At 41.4% G+C, this 18402-nt stretch overlaps 1 non-coding gene across 1 annotated transcript; it reads left to right on the plus strand.

The window, feature by feature from the left end:
* The first annotated feature begins 2203 nt into the window (after positions 1 to 2203).
* LOC117309723 (U6 spliceosomal RNA) lies at positions 2204 to 2307 on the plus strand. The gene has a single exon (XR_004524040.1). It is a non-coding gene; the product is annotated as a U6 spliceosomal RNA (small nuclear RNA).
* The last annotated feature ends 16095 nt before the right edge of the window (positions 2308 to 18402 follow it).

The raw sequence follows: 18402 nt of genomic DNA on the forward strand, positions 1-18402 counted from the left end.
TTTTTTGTTTTAATTTTAAGAATGCTTATTACAAAAACACAATAGCACTATTTTTCTCTGTTTTGCCTGATTACTCAAATGGAACAAAGATGTTATGTGAATATCTCACACTTCCTTTCCCTCTCTTTTCCTCTCCTTTAAATAGTTTGCATCCCAAGATGCAGTGTCATTAAATACATCAGTACAACCCCTTTAGGTTTGGAGGAGAAAGTGTCAAGAGAGTAAAATTCTAGGGAAGAATCCAGGTCCATATATTATAGCTCAAAATAGGGAAAATAGAAAATAGTCAAAATAGTAAATTCACCTACATCTAGCTATTACATTATTTCTGATTTAATTTAATTTAGTTTTTTCTTTTCTTTTCTTTGGCTTGCAGAATAGGTCCAGAAGAAGAAAAAAGTTCATCCGTAAGTAGACTTACTGGGAAGGCTCTGACAGGTGCTACAGGCTGACCTGTAATGCTGCCCTGGGCCCCTTCAGTAACTCTGATGAGGCAGGTGTGGGCTGAACTGTGTCCCTCCAAAGTCATATGTTGACGTCTTAATTCCCAGCACCTCAGAATGTGACTGTGTTTGGAGACAAGGCCTTTAAAGAGGTAAATAAGGAAAAATGAGGTCATGTGTGTGGGCCCTAATCCAAAACGATTGGTGCCCTTATAAGAAGGAGAGATTAGGGCACAGACAACATGCAGACGGGTGGGCTACCATGTGAGGACACAGAGAGAAGGCAGCTGCCTAAAGCCAAGGAGAGAGACCTCAGGAGAAACCAAAGCTGCTTACACCTTGATCATGGACTTCCAGCCTCGAGAACTGTGAGAAAATAAGCATCTGTTGTTTAAGGTGCCCAGTCTGGGGCTCTTTGCCATTGGCAGCAGCTGAAGGAGCCAGGCCATTAGGTCAGGGAGATACAGGCTCAGTGAGAAAAGGGTCCACTTTGGACCTTTTCATTTTTGAAAGTGCCCATTAATTTTATTTTATTTTTTTAATTTTAAAAATTTATTTACTTTATTAATTTTTATTGGAGTATAGTTGCTTTACAATGTTGTGTTAGTTTCTTGCTGTACAGCTAAGTGAATCAGTCATACGTATACATATATCACCTCTTTTTTAGATTTCCTTCCCATTTAGGTCACCACAGAGCACTGAGTAGAGTTCCCTGTGCTATACAGTAGGTTCTCATTAATCCATTTAATACCTAGTAGTGTGTATATGTCAATCCCAATCTCTCAATTCATCCCACCCTCCCTTCCCCGCTTGGTGTCCATACGTTTGTTTTCTACATCTGTGACTCTATTTCTGCTTTACAAATAAGTTCATCTGTAGCATTTTTCTAGATTCCACATATAGGCGATATTGTATGACATTTGCTTTTCTCTGTCTGACTTACTTCACTCTGTATGACAGTCTCTAGGTCCATCCACATCTCTGCAAATGTCACATAAAAATGTTCCTTTTTATGAAGTGCCCATTGATTTTAGCATGTACAGGAGAGTGAGCAAACTTGTACCTCTGAGAAAAAGGAAATTAAACCTTGACTTGCCGCCCTGCTACCCCAGTTCCTCTTATGATCTCTCTCCTTCCTTCCCCTTGTCTTCCTTCCTTCCACATCTCCTTTTGCCCGCATCCTTTCCCGTGTAGGCTCATGCCTGCCAGTTCTGATACCGTTAACAAAGCTGTGTATAGGTCCCAAAGTTTGTGATGTATCTGTGAGCACTGATACATTTTACAGCACTGCTTAGAGGGAACCGTATCTTTGCTCATTAGTGAATTTTGACAAGTAGTTTCCATATTTCATATTTTATATTTTCCATATCTCCCATAGTCCATATTCCCCACAGAGACCAGGATGAGAGCTGGTACAGTCTGATCAAGGTGACCAGTGGAAAAATAGGGGAAAATGTTTAAGCCTAAGGGGAATCCAGAGAGTTCTCTTGAGAAGCCAGAGCTTCCTGATTCCCTGTAAAGGCTCAGGGGTCCTGGGGGGGCGGGGCGGCTGTGGGTGACGAAAGCTCTAGGCAATGTCAGCTTGATTCTGTGGGCAGCATGCAATACTAAAGAGATTTACTTCTTGAGGGTGTCCAAGTTGTTTTTTTTTTTTTTAATAAAAGTTTAAATGTTTAATGGTGGTAAAAAGCACATAACATGAAATTTACCATCCCAACTGCTTCTAAGGATGCAGTAGTGTTAAGTATAGCTACATTGTGGTGCTTTCTTCAGCAGCACATATACTAAAACTGGAACGATACAGAGATTAGCATGGCCCCAGTGCAAGGATGACATGCAAATACGTGAAGTGTTCCATAGTTTGGGATCAACATACACACACTACTATATATAAGATAGATAACCAACAAGGACCTACTGTAGAGCACAGGGAACTCTACTCAGTGGTCTGTAATGACCTAAATGGGAAAAGAATCTAAAAAAGAGTGGATATATGTATACATATAACTGATGCACTTTGCTGTACACCTGAAACTTAACACACAGCATTGTAAATCAACTCTACTCCAATAAAATTTTTTAAAAAAATATATTTACATTGTGCTTAAGTTCTTAAATAATGACTCATGTGGTAAGAATTCCATACTTTACATTATTGTTATTTTTTGGTTTAATCATTAGAATATGTATTTTAGAAGTAATAAAAAAAGTCAAAAACCGTCTAATGTAAAACTGGTTTGATTGTACATAAGTCTACAGATCTAGTCCTATGGTTGGTGGTTGATTAGTTGTTTTTTTTTTTTTTTTTTGCGGTACACGGGCCTCTCACCGTTGTGGCCTCTCCCGTTGTGGAGCACAGGCTCCGGATGCGCAGGCCCAGCGGCCACGGCCCACGGGCCCAGCCGCTCCGCGGCATGCGAGATCCTCCCGGACCGGGGCACGAACCTGCGTCCCCTGCATCGGCAGGCGGACTCCCAACCACTGCGCCACCAGGGAAGCTCGGTGGTTGATTAGTTTTAAATGAGTCAATGAGAATACATAACTCCTTCTATTCATTTAACAAGCTTTTATGGAGCGCCCACTGTGAACACGCAGTGTTTAGACTCTGCCGATGCAGCAGTAAACAGATGGGCCAGGACCTGGTTCCCACTGAGCTTACGTGTCCGGCGTGAGGCGGCGGATGTGTAGAAGGTGGTTAACAACTGTGATGGCTGTGTGACAGGCAGCAACGTCATGACTCCTGGTTAGAGGTGAAGGCCAGCCTGGAATTCACAGCATCAGCAAGTCACCAAGTAGCCACTGTCTTCCTCGTTCCCAGAGCCCCGACTCCTCCAGCCAAGGAAGAGCTAGCTGGCCGTGCAGTGGCTTCTGTTCTAGGAGAGGGACCTTAAGCTCAGGGAACCCCGGTCTTCATTGATGGGCAGCAAGCATGCCTGACCACTGCTGGGTCAGGGAGACGTCAACTCTCCCTCCTGTCTGTGAACAGAACTGCCTTTTGCCCTGAGGAAGATGCCGTCTCCAGTTTCATTTTATTATTATTATTTTAAATTCTTTTCTCTTTTTTTTAAACCCCACATTTGTTTATTTATTTATTTATTTGGCTGTGTTGGGTCTTCGTTTCTGTGCGAGGGCTTTCTCTAGTTGCGGCGAGCGGGGGCCACTCTTCATCGCGGTGCGCGGGCCTCTCACTATCGCGGCCTCTCTTGTTGCGGAGCACAGGCTCCAGACGCGCAGGCTCAGTAGTTGTGGCTCACGGGCACAGTTGCTCCGCGGCATGTGGGATCTTCCCAGACCAGGGCTCGAACCCGTGTTCCCTGCATTAGAAGGCAGATTCTCAACCACTGCGCCACCAGGGAAGCCCTTATTATTTTTTAATAATGTTCTATCATAGTATAATGGTAGATTTTCTTTTCTATTCTGTTTTCCACTTCTCCCATCATTTTGGCAAATTACACAGAACTTCATATTGACCCAAACGAATAGATTAAATGTCACTTAATTTATTCTAAAGTAAATTGTACCCGTTTCTTGTATGGATTAACTTGCCATACCTACATTTCATAGAGTATTTAATGTTCATTTTAGAGAAAAAACTGTTAGTAATGTGACTCCTCATTAATGCATACTAGTGGATATTTGCCAGTGAAGTAAACCATTTAATTATTAATTTCAGTGGAAAATAGCATTGAGAAGAAGTCAACAGGGTAAGAAACATTATCTTTAATTTGTTAACTTTCAGAGATATATTGCTGTATAAAAAGGTTATGACAAATTTCAAGAGCAACATAGTATAGTGGGAAAGACCACAGACGCTGGAGCCAGCTTGCCAGGGGTTGAATCCCAGCTCTGTTACAGACCAGTTGTTTAAACATGGTGAGCCGCCTAAGCTATGGGTGGTACATCTCCTTACTGGGAAAATGGGGATAATAAAAATATAGACCTCATGGAATTGTTAGGAGGGTTGAATGAGCTAATATATAAGAAGTACTTTAAAAAGCTCCTTGTGCACAGTAATATTGTACAAGAGCTGGCTATGGTTATTACTATCTTCTTAGCCACCTGACATGTGGTTCCTTTCCAATGCTGTGCTCCTCAGTTCTTCATGTGCATGGGAGTTGGGCCAGTGTTTCTGAGGCATGGCTGCAGGAGACCCTAGAATACCTTCTTCAACAGCATGATTCAAAAGAAATCACAGAAAAGAAAAAAAAAAAGAAATCACTACTTAGATTGAAATGTTTTGACTGGGTTTGTGAGAAGATCTGGTATTACTGAATGCTTTGTGCAAATCTGCTAAAGAAATATCTTCAAATTATATTTTCCTTTCCAAATATTCTTTGTCAATATAGGTGAGTATTTCTGACTTTCACAGCATTTACCAGTTTACCAATTAAGCTGTTCATGTTGCTCTGCTAGACTTACTATTTTAGCTGTGATAAGAATTCATTTTTAAAGCAATTTACAGCATTATACTTAGTGCTGGTCGTTTGCCTTCTTATTAGGTTTCTGAATCTTGAAGCATATATATTAAATTCCAGGCCCACAGAAATTTGAGGCTGACGGCTCTTTGTCCCCTATGCTCGATTGTTAGTCTTACATATTTGTTCAATAAAAAAGTCTACAAGTAAAAAATGCTGGAGAGGGTCTGGAGAAAAGGGAACCCTCCTGCCCTTTTGGTGGGAATGTAAGTTGGTGCAGCCACTATGGAGAACAGTATGGAGGTTCCTCAAAAAGCTAAAAATAGAGCTATCATATGATCCAGCAATCCCACTCCTGGGCATATATCCAGACAAAAGTATAATTTAGAAAGATACCTGCACCCCGATATTCATAGCAGCACTATTCACAATAAACAAGACGTGGAAGCAACCTAAATGTCCATTGACAGATGAATGGATAAAGAAGATGTGGCACATATATACAATGGAATACTACTCAGCCATGAAAAGAACAAAATAATGCCATTTGCAGCAACATGGATGCAACTAGAGATTATCGTACTAAGTGAAGTCAGAAAGAGGAAGATCAGTACCATATGACATCACTTATATGTGGAATCTAAAATATGACACAAATGAACCTATCTAGGAAACAAAAACAGACTCACAGACATAGAGAACAGACTTGTGGTTGCCAAGGGGGAGGGCGTTGGGGAGGGATGGACTGGGAGTTTGGGATTAGCAGATGCAAACTATTATATATAGAATGGATAAACAATAAGGTCCTACTGTAGAGCACAGGGAACTATATTCAATATCCTGGGATAAACCATAATGGAAAAGAATGTAGATAGATAAATAGAGAGATAGAAAGATAGATATTTGTATAACTGAATCACTTTGATGTACAGCAGAAATTAATACAACATTGTAAGTAAACTATAGTTAAATTAAAAAAACATAAAAAAATAAAAAAAGCTGGCCGTCTGATTCTAGAACCTCTCCCAGGCTCTTTAACACACATCACATCTGCCCACCGCTGGTGGCCCTGCTCTTGCTATTATGTTCCATTCTTTAAACATTTTCTTAAGCTTCCTTTAAGTGTGAAGAGACCTACTGTCAATGCACCTCACCTATTTCTGACTTTCTCTGCAGAGTTACTGGGGAATTTCTCAGTCTCTTATTCTCTAAATTAACAAGGGGAAAACATCGCCTCATTAATTTTTTAAAAGTCATTTTTCCTAAAAGGGAAATGGATGACTGCACTTCAATAAAAATAAAAGGGCACTAAGGAAAAAGAATGGAAAAGGCTGAAAGCGTGCTGAAAACCACATTCTTCAAGAAATAGCAGTAGTGATGGTGGAACATCATTATGAGAACATAGATGAAGAAAAAAATTAAGGCAAATGGGTACTTTCTCTTTCACCCCATCATTTTATTTTATTTTGTTTTGGCCGCGGCATGTGAGATCTTAGTTCCCGAACCAGGGCTGAACACATGCCCCCTGCAATGGAAGCTCGGAGTCTTAACCACTGGACCTCCAGGGAAGTTCCTTATTTTTTTTTAAATTAATTTTTATTGGAATACAGTTGATTTACAATGTTGTGTTACTTTCTGCTGTACGATAAAATGAATCAGTTATACATATACATATATCCACTCTTTTTTAGATTCTTTTCCCATATAGGTCATTACAGAGTATTGAGTAGAGTTCCCTGTGCTGTACAGTAAGTCTTATTAGTTATCTATTTTATATATAGTAGTGTGTACATGTCAATCCCAATCTCCCAATTTATCCCTCTCTTCCTTTTCCCCCTTAGTAATTTTCCCATCATTTTAAGGAGGAACCTTTAAGACAAAGCTAATGTGTCCCTAAGTGCTAACTGCTTGAAGTACTCCCTCCCTCCCACAAAAGGCATCATTGACCCTGCCTCTGGGGCATTCATGCTAAATGGACTTGTTTTCTTCACCACTTCCTCCTGGGAAAGGCTGGGGCTGAGACCGTGAAGAAAGGCCACTGACCACTCATTAAAAGCCCAGAAATGAGAGGGTGTCGAACACATGTTCCTCCAACACAGAACTGATTGCCTCAGGTTTTCTCCCCCGACAGACAGGTAGAGTCATTTAAATGATAATTTACATATTTCTTAGAATCACCGTGGAGATGTACCTGCTGTTTTGATGCTTTCCTTTTAATAACGATACCTTTGTGATGGGTTGAAGCCCTTCCAAGAGTTCCGGGCTGTGCCAAAAATTGTAACCACGCTTGAACCATGAGATGCACGTGTAGAATCTGTGGCCCAAATTCAGTGAAGTAATAAGCAAAGTTTGCGTAATCACGCTACATCTCTAGACTGGATTCATTAGTTCCTTGGGTCAGTTAGAACAATCATCAGAACACCCAATACTGAGCTAAACAATTTTCTGCTTGTAGATTACTTTAAAAGGAGGAGAGAGAATCAGTTCGAAAAGACCTTCACTAGCTGGATGGCACAGGGTGGGGAAGGCACCACCTTGCCTTCAGCTGATTTTAATCACAGTTATGAGAATGTTTAGTTGTGTCAGCACATCCAAGAGGGACCTAAAAGACTCAGGAACACTGTGGGGGAAAAAGGCTTGAGATCAACCTGGTTCTGGAGGTGGGAGGATGCTCTTGAGTGGCTGATGCCATGGCCAGTCCACCAGCTGGGCTTCCAGGAGGTCCACCATGCAGTGGTACCAAGATATACTGATGGGCCCAACCCCCCAACGCAAGAACAGTCTGAAGCCAGGTGCGTGGGAAGACAACAGATCAGACCCAGTGGTGCTATTTTCGGTGGGGCACGTGTTTGTCTTGTATGTGTATTGTTGGAAGGGGTGTAGGTGTTGGGTTTCTGGCCACAGAGGTGGCCACGCGCCATCTTTGATATTGCAAATGAGACGATGATCTTCCAGATTCTGCGTACGTTGCCGTCCTTTCTCAATATTTGTGTACAGTTCTTTTCAAAGTCCACTGTCCTCAGGGTGTGGATTTTATGAACAATCCAAGGGATTGATCTCGGTCCTGTTAGGCAAAGATTAACAGCCCAATAAATAGAAATTGTGCACCACCATAACGTTAACACGAGGAAACGGCCAAGTTGATCTAAGCTCTATTCCCAAGAAAAGGATATGCACCCCCATCATTTTATTTTTTTTGAAGAAGAAGATGAATTCGTCAATAATAAATTAATAACCATCATGTTAGAATTGTCACTGGGAGACACTCTATTTCCCGTGTCCAGTAAGAAAGCTACCTATTATTTTGGTAAGAAATGCCTAAATTGAAATTCCAAAGGGCATTATGAACTTGAATTAAAAAGGTAATGGATTTTTTAATAAGTTCTGGGTCAAGATGTATTATCAAACTATTTTCCATAGGGCATAGAATATACCATCTATCCTTTTAATAATACCAGCCCTGGTCTTCCTTCCAGCAGCCAGCTGAGGCTGCTCGGCTATTATAGTCTCTCCCACCATCCCTAACAATGAACAAATAACTAGACGGCCCATGAAACAGTCTAAATAGAACCGTCTCCTGGAGAGACTGTGACTGCCAGAGACAGGTTCGATTCAGATCTGGATCCTCTGCTTTGGGAAGGAACAGATCAATGCCGTTGGAGAGTCAAGTCGTAGAGGGAAATATTAGGATGAATTGAGTGAATCATAAAACAAATGATCCGCGCGCTGACATGCAACCTTACTCTACCTGATGGCTCTGATTCAGGACCAGGCAAACGGTAATTCTGTGTGCTCTCCAGCTCAAAGGGCTTTCAGAAAAACGATTTGAATCGTACAAACCATTTATTAGTAAGGAAAATACTATGTCTGCGAATCCTTAAAGGCTGCAAGGAACTTACCCAAGCATTGGAAAGGCGGTCTGCATGTGCGAAGTTGTAGACGAGGTTTCTTTTTTTTCTCATTACGGTTTGAGTCCAGAGCCAAAGTTACGTCTTTAAATCATTCTTTCTGTCACTTCTAACTGTCTGACTGTGCTGTGCTCTATAAACCTGTCTTTTTTCTGTGTGCCCTGTTAGATACCTCCCTGGTACACACCACAGATCCTTTCTCATACCTCCGCTGGGTCCTGGGAACATGGAACTTTATAGGTAGCAATGGAGGAAAAGAGGGGCAGTAAACTTACTGACTGCAAGGTAGCAGAATTCACCAGAATTCAGTGATTCTTACGACCAGAATTCAGTGATTCTTACATTCTCCATGAGAAAGTAAGCTATCAGGAGCTAATAAAGAGACAGAAAAAACTGCTTCCTTACATGTTTGGATACTCTACTGTCAGGGATAAACTAATAAGTGATGGTGTCATAGCTACATTCATTTTAGATAATTTTAGATTGGTGCACGAGTTGACTTTACAATGTAATTTAACATGGGAAGCATTAACTTCATTGTTAAAAATTGTCTTCTGTTTTCTGTATCTTCTAAAACACAAAGCTCTCGGTAAGATAAAAGAAACGCCTGCCTCTTTCATCATGGACACATGTGGAAAGAGAGTGGACCTGGAAAACAAATTTATCCTTTTTTTTCTGGAAATGGGAACCCTCATAAAACACTTAGTGAGTCCAAGGTCTCTTGCTGTCGTTCTACCTCCTATTTGTATGGACTGTCGGCAACCCAGAGGTAGTCGGGGTAGGGGCATGTTTTTGGATGACTTTGTTTCAAATCTGAAGAATTTACAAAAACTCTGAATGACAGGCAAAAATAGACATTTTCCTTTTAAAAGGGGGAAGAGATTAATATTCAGCCATCACCATATGTAATTAAACAGAAAAATAAAATGAACTGTTTATGCAGGCACCCAGAGTCAGTTTAAAATCACAATAGACCTGAAAGTCTGTGGCAAAACTTATTGATTTTGCCCAGGGCTGCGAATCCCTCTGAGGTCTTCTCACAGAGAGGAGCCCACTGCCATTTTTATGCGTGTAGTGAACTTGTTAACCAGCTGTGTTCAGGTGAGATGTTCAAATGTCTCCCTCTGTGCAACTTTACGTACTATGTGCCCTCATTAATTTTGGAAAGAATTTTAAAGAGTGCTCGAATAACACGTCCAATCAGCAACCGTTGTTATTATTTTTTTTTTAGGTGTTGAAGTGCAAAGCTCATTGAAATAACCCCCAGATGGTTGAATTTTATTCTAGAAACAGTCCGTGGTAAGAAAAAGACTAACTGATGTCTCGAGGTCTTGGTGAACCTTCCAATTCAGTTAAATTCTGTTCCTGCTGCCTTTCCCCTAGTTCTGGTCCCAGTTTCTTCTTCTTCTTTTCTTTTCTCTTTTTTTTTTTAACATCTTTATTGGAGAGGTCCCAGTTTGTAAGTCTTGTTCTTCATCTGTAAACTTTAGACCTTGGGCAAACCTACAGACTTCACTCTCTCTAAGAGATCATCAATTTGTGTTTTATTGTCAGAGCTCAATTGGTATTTCCCCCCTTGCCCCCAACCCCGTGAAGTCTATGGTAATTTTTCGAGGTAGGGTAGGGGACCCAGTGGTTTGGATGCTGTTTACAAGGTGCTGCTGAGGAGGCAGGGTGAGATAGCATATGTGTGGCAGAGAGGTGGTTACTAATGACTTTTACATTTCTGGAAGGCTTCCTGGAATGCAGTGGGAATATAAGAGCTCCTGGGTCTCCTGGTCCACGTGTGCAGTGAAGTCTGTCAGGGAGGGGGTTATGTAGAGTCTGGGGTCTGCAGAGATGACTGAGAATTAAGAGATGAGCAGTTGAGAGGAGGGAGTGACTTGGAAGTTGTCTGGATGCCGCTGCCCTTGCCTCTCCACCCTGAAGATGGGCATCTTTTTATTTTCAAGTCTCCCGCCTTCCAGGGCGCACTGACCTCTAGGGGAGAACCTTGGGGTATCTACTCCCAAACAGCCCACCATCTCCCCACTCCCAGGGGGCACAACTCCAAGTTCTCCAGGGCAGGATGTGAAGGTGCCCTCTTTGGTCCTTCCACTGCCGCTGCTCCCCAGACCCGTGCTACCCATGCCCCTTTGTCTCCTCCTCAGTCACAACCAAAGCACTTTCCCTCCCATAGTTATGAGGGTGATGTTGTTGCTTTCCTTCAAAAAAAGACCGATCACTTACAAGAAAAAATAATCCAGGTGATCAGGACAATTTGGAGCCACAAAAGCCATTTCCCCACTCCAGGTAGAGAATATTTTCCTAAAGACCTCCATGAATAATGCCATTGAATCAGCCTCCTGTTTCTTAAATTTTTATTATTCCCAGACAATCTTCAGGGTTTCTGCCAGGTCTATTTGTCACCTATTACTTCTGTAATATTATTAACTTTTCATGTTTGCTTAGATTTTGATTTAAAGGAAAATTTCAGTTGCTCCCACAAATGGGAAACCAATATTGTTTTCCTTTTTTTTAAAAAAAAGTTTATTGGAGTATAGTTGATGTACATTGTTGTGTTAGTTTCAGGTGCACAGCAAAGTGATTCAGTTATACATATACATATATTCATTCTTTTTCAGATTCTTTTCAATCGAAGATATGTCAATGGATAAAGAAGATGTGGTACATATATACAATGGAATATTACTCAGCCATAAAAAAGATTGAAATAATGCCATTGGCAGCAACATGTGTAGACCTAGAGATTGTCATACTGAGTGAAGTAAGTCATACAGAAAAGGACAAATATCGTATGATATTGCTTATATGTGGAATCTAAAAAATGGTACAAATAAATTTATTTACAAAACAGAAATAGAGTTACAGATGTAGAAAACAATCTTATGGTTACCAGGGGGGAAAAGGGAAGAGGGATAAATTGGGAGATTGGGACTGACAGATACACAGTACTATATATAAAATAGATAACTAATAAGGACCTACTGTATAGCACAGGGAACTCTACTCAGTACTCTGCAATGACCTACATGAGAAAAGAGTCTAAAAAAGAGGGGATATATGTATACGTATAACTGGTTCACTTTGCTGAACAGCAGAAAGTAACGCAACATTGTAAATCAACTACACTCCAATAAAATTTTTTTTAAAAGATATGAGCAGTCAATCGAGTGACTCATGTCATTGAATTCGAGCTGGTTAACGGTACATGCTGAGGGCTTTGAGCCTGAGGGTTACTCTTTTCACTAAAAAGGAGTCTTAGTGAGAGTTAGGAGGACTTCACATCCTATTAGCACCAAACTAGAATTTCCCCTTGATTCAATCCTAAGGAGTAGAAAAGACTTAAACAGAGAATGCGCCTCTTAGTATAATTTCTATAGTGTTCAATTTTGTGTCCACATATCATTGGTGTCACCCATACCCCAGTGGTCCAGTCGCAAACAAGACTCTATAAGATGCAGATGTCAAACTAGAAAAGAAAGAAATCTCGAGTGTCTGGTGAGGAAGGGCTCCCTCCTTCCCCAGTTGGAGACAAGATTCAGAGAGAAATGATGGTCATTGTTTCTCATCTATTATTTCAGCTGTTTCTGAGAAAACCAGAGGCTCCGTGGAGAAGGACTGTCAAGAGAGTAGAACAAGTGAATACGGCAGTCTACTTAACACGTGGAAGTTTGTTGTGCATGTATTAAATGTGAGTTCTTCAGAAGGAAAATGGTGGGGTTGGCTCTATGTGAAGTTCTCTGTGTCGATCTGTAAGTTATGGAGGTAAAATCATTTTTCTCTCCTGAAATCTCACAAAAATCAGTTGCTTAAAATACAGATCGTGTTCTAGAAGAAAGTTTACAGGGATGGAAAATGCTGGGACAACCAGAAATCCCACCTTTTAGACGTTGGATCCACTCCTGTTAAGCCTTTGGCATCAGTAAATAAAGTCCTGGCTGATTGAATGTGTAACTTTATAAGTTTAAGTGCCCTTTACTCTGAAGGTCTGCAGTTCTTCTTTTAAAAATATTTTAAAGAAATTTCCAATTCTCTGAGTTTCTCGACCCTAAAGTCCGTGGGGCAATCCAGGTTCTAGCTTCCGCTCCATAAACGTTAAATTTATGACAATTTTATGTCGTGGGTGAGTCTATGAATAATACGATTTGGGGATTCTGAATTTATGAATGAACAGGCAGCTTTGAAGTCCTTATGGGAACCAGCACCATATGCCTTTCGAAGGTAATTTCCTCTAGATTTACATTTCGTGTATTCATCTTGGGCCTCTAATGCCAAGCGCTGCGTCAGGCCTTGAAAGGAAACATCACAGTGGAGAACAGGCCAGAGAAGGAGCGATAAAGGTGACAAATGGTAGGCTCCTCAATAAATCATAGATTCCACGGACAGACACTGACCATCAAGCCTACACATTAGAGAAAGAGACGTAAAAGGAGGAAGTGAAAACAATAGTGAGAAACCCGCCACGACTCAGAGAATGAGAAAAACGAAGCACAAGAAAACCTGCAATACAATGAAAATCATTGTCTGATTGTGGGACACAAAGTCTGTAAGAAATAAGGTTGCCAAAGAGTTTTGAAAAAAAAAAATCGAGAATGGAAATTATTATGTATAATGATAAGAAAAGAGATGAAATCAGTTTAGGTTTTAAAAATGTCAAGGACAGGTGTTCTCAAACATGGTGGATGTTTTTTCTTTTAATTTCTTAATTTTGGCTGCGTTGGGTCTTCGTTGCTGTGCGCGAGCTTCCTCTAGTTGCGGCGAGCGGGGACTACTCTACCTTGCGGTGCGTGGGCCTCTCATTGCGGTGGTTTCTCTTTGTTGCGGAGCATGGGCTCTAGGCGCGTGAGCTCAGTAGGTGTGGCTCACGGGCTCTAGAGGGCAGGCTCAGTAGTTGTGGCTCACGGGCTTAGTTGCTCCACGGCATGTGGGATCTTCCTGGACCAGGGCTCAAGCCCATGTCCCCTGCATTGGCAGGCAGATTCTTAACCACTGAGCCACCACAGAAGTCCCAAACATGGTGGATTTCAAGTGGAAAGATGAACAGGTAGGGGCTGAAGAGGTGAGAGGTAGGAAAGTGACATGTATGTGCACATGTCAGTCCTGAAGGGCGATGTTTTCTCTTTTCATTCTGTCTAAGGAGAAGTCCCACCTCATCCAGGTGGTGTGGGGTTTGAAATTTAAAAGATTTAAGAGAGAAAAATACAAAATTATGAATAGACAAGTAGGCCTGGGGCCTTAGGAGGTGTCTGTGAAATTGAGGAGCCCTGTTTTGTACTTCATTAGTCACACAATAAATCCACCTCCAGCCCCCTTTGGAGACTCACATCCCATGTGAGCAGGAGAGAAGGGGGCTTTGGGCTGCTGCATGGGGCAGGGGGCATAGGGTCCACCTTCTTACATGGAGTGACTTGGGTCAGTGTATCCTCTTCATCAGAAGGGTAAGTTAGGCTTAGGGGAAGAAAGAGTTATTTCTGTCTGAAGTAGTAATTATTGTCTTATTATAGTGGTTCAGAAGTGTAAAGGGATCCATGAAATCACGCTTGTGTCTTCTGGGCCAGATACAGCAGACACGGGGGGGGAACTTGGGTGCAGAGATAAAGAGTGAATGAGAAAGCTCACATCTGGGGATGGGAGGGGTGGGGGTTGGGAGGAGAGGCAGAAAGAGTCTAGAGCATCTCACTAGGAGATGCTAGCCTCTTGAGATGGAGCCTCAAATTCATCCATTTATAGAGACTCAGACCTAGATTTAGACACATACCTGCACATGAGTATGTGGACAGGTGATGAGAAGTACTAGGGAGTAGAATAAAGTAAGTTACAGGAGAATCATCAGTTGTGTGTGTGTGTGTGTGTGTGTGTGTGTGTGTGTGTGTGTATGTGGGGAGCTGTTGCTACTTTATATAACGTGATGAAGAAAGACCCTGATGATAAGAGGACACTCCCAAGGAGGCCTGAAAAAAGTGAGGAGGAAAGTGCTTCATGAAGAGCATCCTAGCAGAGAGAGTATCTGCGCACATGTCCTGGGGCCGGGGAGAACTTGGGGTGTCTGAGGAACAACCAGGAGACTGGTGGGGTTGCAGTAGAGGACGCAGTGGGCAGAGAGGAGGGAGACAGGGCAGAGGGGTGGAAGGAGCCCACCAGGAGCCCCTGTAGGTCACGGTAGGTACTTTGGTCCCTAAATGGAGTGGGGGTGGGCTGGAAGGAGCCGTGTGATCTGACTCCTGTTTTTCAAGCCTCTCTCTGGTGTGTGGAGCATCTGCTTTAGAACAACCTGGAAGCAAGGAGCTCAGTTGGGAGATGGCTGGAATGATGGGGGTAAGAGAGAGTGGCTGGACCAGGTTGGCCACTGCAGAGGTGGGACGCAGCTGTTTTCTGCTCAGACATTCAAGGAAGAGCCAGCAGGCTGTCCTCACAGATGAGATAAGGTGATGAGAGGCAGTGTTCCTCCTGATCAACTAGAAGGTCGGAGTTTCAATCTAATGAGATAGGAGAACAGTGGGGGAGGTGGAGCTCAGGAGTGGGTACTGGAACTTCTGCACTGCCCTCAAGTTTGAGGTCTCCCTTAGACATTTGATGGGAAATCAAGTAGGACACTGGACGTGAGCTTGGCTCTCAGGGGACAGGCTGGGGCTGGAGATAGATATTTGGGAGCCACGAGTCATTTAAATACAGATGGTGCTTAAAGTCATGAGATCAGATGAGATCACCTAGGGAATAAATACGGAGAAAAATTAAATATAGTGTGTTTATTTTCCTGAACTTTTGGATATAATTATCATTGAACCTCCAATGGTGGGGTAGGGTATGTAGGAGCTGAGATTCCTGTCTTTTGTCTCTCTCTATATAAATATCCATGACTTATGGTTTATACACATGAACAGTTCATACAAGGCTTTCTTTCCATAATCTGACCAATCTACTCACTGGCCAGTTTCAGCCACACCAAACAGCAAAAATTGGTGTGTCTTAGCTCACGCATTTCTTAGTTGAACTCTGCTCCTAATCCCAGCCCACCCTCTGCCCCCTACACTTCTTTGGGGTAATTCCTACTCATATGTAAGACCCTGTGGGTTAACCCCATCGTTTATGCCCCACTATCCTGTGCTTGGGAATAATTCTCTTATCCCATTGCTTTAAAATTATGATTTCTTACTATTTGCCTACTTCTCCGTGCAGAGAGTATCCAAGGTGTTTGTGACTGTGAACCAAAATATTAATGGAGTAGGCATAGAGGGAACTTTCCTCAACATAATAAAGGCCATATATGACAAACCCCCAGCCAACATTGTTCTCAGTGATGAAAAACTGAAACCATTTCCAAGATCAGGAACAAGACAAGGTTGCCCACTCTCACCACTATTATTCAACATAGTTTTGGAAGTTTTAGCCACAACAATCAGAGAAGAAAAAGAAATAAAAGGAATCCAAAGCAGAAAAGATGAAGTAAAGCTGTCACTGTTTGCACATGACATGATACTATACATAGAGAATCCTAACGATGCCACCAGAAAACTACTCGAGCTAATCAATGAATTTGGTAAAGTAGCAGGATAAAAAATTAATGCACAGAAATCTCTTGTATTCCTATACACTAAAGATGAAAAATCTGAAAGAGAAATTAAGGAAACACTCCCATTTACCATTGCAACAAAAAAGAATAAAATACCCAGGAATAAACCTACCTAAGTAGACAAAAGACCTGTATGCAGAAAACTCTAAGACACTGATGAAAGAAATTAAAGATGATACAAACAGATGGAGAGATATACCATGTTCTTGGACTGGAAGAATCAACATTGTGAAAATGACTATCCTACCCAAATCAATCTACAGATTCAACGCAATCCTTATAAAACTACCAATGGCATTTTTCACAGAACTAGAACAAATATTTTCACAATTTGTATGGAAACACAAAAGACCCCGAATAGCCAAAGCAATCTTGAGAATGAAAAATGGAGCTGGAGGAATCAGGCTCCCTGACTTCAGACTATACTACAAAGCTACAGTAATCAAGACAGTATGGTACTGGCACAAAAACAGAAAGATAGATCAATGGAACAGGATAGAAAGCCCAGAGATAAACCCACGCACATATGGTGACCTTAATTTTGATAAAGGTGGCAAGAATATACAATGGAGAAAAGACAGCCTCTTCATTAAGTGGTGCTGGGAAAACTGAACAGCTACATGTAAAAGAATGAAATTAGAACACTCCCTAACACCACACACAAAAATAAACTCAAAATGGATTAAAGACCCAAATGTAAGGTCAGCCACTATAACACTCTTAGAGGAAAACGTAGGCAGAACCCTCTATGACATAAATCACAGCAAGATCCTTTTTGACCCACCTCCTAGAGAAATGGAAATAAAAACAAAAATAAACAAATGGGACCTAATGAAACTTCAAAGCTTTTGCACAGCAAAGGAAACCATAAACAAGACCAAAAGACAACCCTCAGAATGGGAGAAAATATTTGCAAATGAAGCAACCGACAAAGGATTAATCTCCAAAATATACAAGCTGCTCATGCAGCTCAATATCAAAAAAACAAACAACCCAGTTCAAAAATGGGCAGAAGACCTAAGTAGACATTTCTCCAAAGAAGATATACAGATTGCCAACAAACAAATGAAAGGATGCTCAACATCACTAATCATTAGAGAAATGCAAATCAAAACTGCAAGGTATCACCTCATACCAGTCAGAATGGCCATCATCAAAAAATCTACAAACAATAAGTGCTGGAAAGGGAGTGGAGAAAAGGGAACCCTCTTGCACTGTTGGTAAGAATGTAAATTGATACAGCCACTATGGAGAAGAGTATGGAGGTTCCTTAAAAAACTAAAATTAGAAGTACCATACGACCCAACAATCCCACTGCTGGGCATATACCCTGAAAAAAACATAATTCAAAAAGAGTCTTATACCATAATGTTCATTGCAGCTCTATTTACAATAGCCAAGACATGGAAGCAACCTAAGTGTCCATCAACAGATGAATGGATAGAGATGTGGCATATATATACAATGGAATATTACTCAGCCATAAAAAGAAACGAAATTGAGTTATTTGTAGTGAGATGAATGGACCTAGAGTTTATCATACAGAGTCAAGTAAGTCAGAAAGAGAAAAACAAATACCATATGCTAACACATATATATGGAATCTAAAAAAAAAAAAAAAAGGTTCTGAAGAACCTAGGGGCAGGACAGGAATAAAGACGCAGATGTAGAGAACGGACTTGAGGACACAGGGAGGGGGAAGGGTAAGCTGGGACGAAGTGAGAGAGTGGCATGGACATATATACACTACCAGATGTAAAATGAATAGCTAGTGGGGAGCATCCGCATAGCACGGGGAGATCAGCTCGGTGCTTTGTGACCACCTAGAGGGGTGGGATAGGGAGGGTCGGAGGGAGGCGCAAGAGGGAGAGGATATGGGGATATATGTATACATAAAGCTGATTCACTTTGTTATACAGCAGCAACTAACACAGCAGTGTAAAGCAATCATACTCCAATAAAGATGTCAAAAAAAAAAGAAAAGAAAAGAAGTCAATGTAATTCAAAAAAAATAATGTATTTAAATCATGTCAAAAAACAAATATTAACAGAGAAGGTGAGAG

Source organism: Tursiops truncatus, chromosome 1 (genome assembly GCF_011762595.2).
Source record: "Tursiops truncatus isolate mTurTru1 chromosome 1, mTurTru1.mat.Y, whole genome shotgun sequence".
NCBI classification, from domain to species: domain Eukaryota; kingdom Metazoa; phylum Chordata; class Mammalia; order Artiodactyla; family Delphinidae; genus Tursiops; species Tursiops truncatus.